The sequence below is a fragment of the Salvelinus sp. IW2-2015 genome, linkage group LG4q.1:29, assembly GCF_002910315.2.
Source record: "Salvelinus sp. IW2-2015 linkage group LG4q.1:29, ASM291031v2, whole genome shotgun sequence".
NCBI classification, from domain to species: Eukaryota; Metazoa; Chordata; class Actinopteri; order Salmoniformes; family Salmonidae; genus Salvelinus; species Salvelinus sp. IW2-2015.
Genome location: NC_036842.1, coordinates 87327878 through 87332587, shown reverse-complemented (window position 1 = coordinate 87332587; position 4710 = coordinate 87327878). Strand labels below are relative to the sequence as shown.

Sequence of the window (4710 nt, the reverse complement as noted above, 5' to 3'; positions counted from 1 at the left end):
GTATGTATCAGGTTCTTGAGTAGGTACTAGGTCCTTTGAGAAGGTACTAGGTCTTGAGTAAGGTACTGAGGTAATAGTTAGGTAGGTACTAGGTCTTGAAGTAGGTACTAGGTCTTGAGAAGGTACTAGGTCTTGAGTAGGTATAGGTTCCTTGAGTATAGGTAGTTAGGTCTTGAGATGGTACTAGGTCTTGAGTAGGTACTAGTCTTGAGTAGGTACTATAGGTCTTGAGTAGGTATCTTAGGTCCTGAGATGGTACTGAAGTCCTTGAGTAGGTACTTTGAGGTCTTGAGATGGTACTAGGTTTGAGTAGGTAACTAGGTCTTGAGTACCAGGGAGTAGGCTTGTCACAAATACCAAGATTTTACAAAACGATACGATACCAGGCCAAGTATCACGATACCGAGTATTTTCGCCAATAATCACGGTGGGACAAAATCAGCTTGTTCACGCTTTCTAAACACTCTCCAAAAACCTGTCACTGAATTCTCAATACAACACATTGAATTTAACTTCACACTGTTCAGTGTATAATAGAATGCTGCATAGAAATGGCTGATTTTCTCATATTTGCAAAGGCCTTCCTGTGATTTGGCTGGAGGAAGGGGAGGAAGGAATATACTGTACATCAGCGGAGGCTGCTGAAAGGAGGATGGCTCATCATAATGTCTGGAACAGCGCAAATGGAATAGCATCAAACACATAGAAACCATGTGTTTGATACCATTCCACTCATTCCACAACAGCCATTAACCATGAGCTCGTTCTCCCAAATGAAGGTGCCAAAAACCTCCTGTGATATACATGCATAATGATCTGCATGGCATTGTGGGTCAGTCAGGGGACAACACTGCATAATGATCTGCATGGCAATTGTGTCAGTCGGGGACAACCTGCATATGATCTGCATGGCATTGTGTCAGTCAGGGGACAACACTGCATAATGATCTGCATGGCATTGTGTTAGTCAGGGAAACACTGCATAATGATATGCATGTCATTGTGTTAGTCAGGGAAAACACTGCAATAATGATCTGCATGTCATTGTGTTAGTCAGGGGAACACTGCATAATGATATGCATGTCATTGTGTTAGTCGGGGAAAACACTGCAAAACACTCCCTCACTTCCTCTGTAAGACAGTCGTGAAGAGGGCTCGACAAAACCTTTTCCCGCTCAGGAGACTGAAAAGATTTGGGATGGGTCCCCAGATCCTCAAAAGGTTCTACAGCTGCACCATCGAGAGCATCCTGACCGGTTGCATCACCGCCTGGTATGGCAACTGCTTCGGCATCTGACCGTAAGGCGCTACAGAGGGTAGTGAGAACGGCCCAGTACATCTCTGGGGTCAAGCTTCCTGCCATCCAGTACCTATACAATAGGCGGTGTCAGAGGAAAGCCAATGAAATTGTCAGAGACTCCAGTCACCCAAGTTACATACTGTTTTCTCTGCTACCGCACGGCAAGCGGTGCCGGAGCGCCAAGTCTAGGACCAAAAGGCTCCTCACAGCTTCTACTTCTCACCCCCAGCCATAAGACTGCTGAACAATTCATAAAATCGCCACCGGACAATTTACTTTAGACACCCCCCTTTTGTACACTGCTACTACTCGCTGTTTATTATCTATGCATAGTCCACTTCACCCCCACCACGTACATGTACAAAATTACCTCAACTAACCTGTACCCTCACACTGACTTGGAACCCGGTGCCCCTGTAATAGCCTTCGTTATTGTTATTCTTATTCTGTTACTGTATTTTATTATACTCTTAATTTTAGTCTACTTGATAAATATTTCTTAACTCTTCTTGAATTGCACTGTTGGTTAAGGGCTTGCAATAAAGCATTTCACCTGTAAAAGTCTAACTTGTATTCGGCGCATGTTACAATACAGTTTTGATTTGATTTTATCCCTCTCTCTCTGTCTCCCTCAATCTCTCTGTCCTCCCTCAGTAAATCTCATCTGTAGCCTGCCCTCACGTATATGAAATTCATCTCTGCCCTCATCCTCAGATAGGACGGTCAAGTCTCTAGTCCTTCCTATGCACCAACGACCCTCAAATCGTACTGTCAATCTCCTCTGTATCCCCACTCGCTCGTTCCTGACCTCCCATCAATCTCTCTGGCTCCGACACTCACTCTCTCTGTGTCCCTCACTATCTCTGTGTCCCTCACTCTGTCTATGTCCCTCAATCTCTCTGTCTCCCTCACTCTCTCTGTGTCCCTCACTCTCTCGGTCTCCCTCACACTCTCTGTCTCCCTCACTCTCATAAACACACACACACACCACTCTCTCTCTCTCCCATAAATACACACTGTTCCCAACTTTTAAAACGTTAGGCACCAAACAGAATTTAAGGAGCAGCAGAAAGAAATAGATGTTTGATATAGTTTAGTCTTCCATTAGCCTTATATGAATGAATCCTACCTTTTCAAGCACATCTCATGAGTAGCAGACCGTTTTCTGTTCTTCCTGTGCCAATCAGATGTGCCTAAACCTACTGTCAAGTTACCAGGTTGTTAGCTAGCTAGGTAAAATTACTGAACTAAGTTGTTTGTTATCAAACCAATAATTAGCGACCCGGGATTAGTTTAAAACGGCCCGCAACATGGTTCTTGAAATTAAAGCTGCAAGCATGCCTGTCACGAAGTTGTGCTCCATTTTCCCTCTCTGACACTCAGAGGCTGCATGACAGTGAACATGCAAAGTCTACTCAGACTGGTCTGTGCGCTTGGTTACAACAGGTGATGAAATTATAGAATGTATCAACATTACTCGCTTTGCGCACTGCTCCAATGTTACAAATGTACAACTGTAACAACAGAAGACTCATCAGGGTCTGGGTCTGCATCCCCGCTCGCCATCACAGCTAAATTATATCTTTTTTAAACTGACGGAGGAATAGACACTGAAGACCGGACGGAGAGAAGCAGGTGAGTGAGGGCTGGTAAGAGATGAGGCTGGCTGACTACAGCTGCCACAGGTGATTATTGGCATGAACGTGAAGTGGATATCATTGGACTTGTCCATACCAGAGACTAGTGGCCATTGCTTAAATGTATAAACAAAACTGACTTTATAAACATTTTATAACAGGCGCCAGCCGGCTCTTAGAGCTGAAAAAGTCAGTAGTGTCATATGAAACAGTACAAAGGTATCATAAGTATCATGATGGTTTGGTACCGTGATATTACAGTGGTACCGGTATACCGGGCAACACAACCAGGGAGAGGCCCCAGCACTAACAAAGGAAAAGTACCACTGTATGAGGCTCAAGAGCACCGCCTTATAAATAGCCTACACAGTAAGAACAGATCCACTCAAACAGGGGCATAATTGGAAGCACTAGTGGCCACAATGGGTCTACAGTATATGGCCATATTAGTGTCTGACTACCACAAAGGAAACAGGGCTCGTCTGCACAATAGAGTCAGAGAAACTAGAGACCCTCTCAGGCATCATGGTTGAAAAATAGATTTTAACTCAACAAGACTAACCTGGATTAATAAAGTTTAAATAAAATGGTTCATATTGAAATAATGAATTTGCGAACGTCAAATGGTAATTAGTGGACATTTGTTGGGGGCATATACATTTGGCTGTCATTCTCATTCAGAGAGCAGTAAAAGTAATCATAAAAACAACATGGTGTGCATTCTAAAATAATAATGGTACTTAATAGGAGTTAGAACGATTTTACTGCGAACAGCTGTCTGGCAATAATGAGTTCCTGGCATCTACAGGAGAAGTTCAAAGCCCTTTAATGCTGCACTCATAATGACGAGGGAGGGAGGGAGAGAGTGACCTACAAACAGGCTATAACCAAGACCATAGTACAAGCCACTAATATACCAGTAAACCAGTAATAATACAGGACCCTAGGGACTTGATGAGGCCATTTTTATGCTGTAGCCACAAATAAACATACAGTATCATAACCACCAATTCCCCCAGCATATTGTTGCTTAGTGACCACTGAACTGTTCCTAATCCACATGTAAAGAACCGCAGAAGGCGACCAGGGGAATAACGCTGCTCTGGATTCAGTAGCTAGCTAACCATTCAGTACACGTTCTTTTTTCATACAGTGTATAAATTAACATTTCACTTGTAAAGGTCATTTTTGCTTGCTTTTTCACTCCCAGTAGTGTTTTTGTTTTTGGAATACTTAAAGAAACTGTGAATAACGGAGCCTCTTCAACACAGGGAGAAAATAAACATGTTTGTTATTTTCTATAATAACAAGCGTATAATGAATAGTAGCCTTTTTAAATCTGTATTCAAATCAAATCAAATGTTATTTGTCACATGCTTTGTAAACAACAGGTGTAGACTAACAGTGCTTGCTTATGGGCCCTTCCCAACAACGCAGAGAAAAAGAAAATAAAGAATTAATAGAAAAGTAAAACACGTAATAATAAAATATATAATAAATACAAAATTACAATATATTAGAATTGGTCAGGAGCCTGTAAAACGTCTGCTATCCAATCCTGCGCCCTTACTCCAATCTATGTATTTACACCTACAGTGGGGAGAACAAGTATTTGATACACTGCCGATTTTGAAGGTTTTCCTACTTACAAAGCATGTAGAGGTCTGTAATTTTTATCATAGGTACACTTCAACTGTGAGAGACGGAATCTAAAACAAAAATCCAGAAAATCACATTGTATGATTTTTAAGTAATTAATTTGCATTTTATTGC

The 4710-nt window shown here is 42.1% G+C and overlaps 1 protein-coding gene across 2 annotated transcripts in view; it reads right to left on the bottom strand.

Annotated features, from left to right (window-relative positions):
• The window catches only part of mgat4c (mgat4 family member C), a 178000-nt gene that overhangs the window by 151481 nt on the left and 21809 nt on the right, over positions 1–4710 (bottom strand). The gene's annotated exons all lie outside the window — the stretch shown is intronic.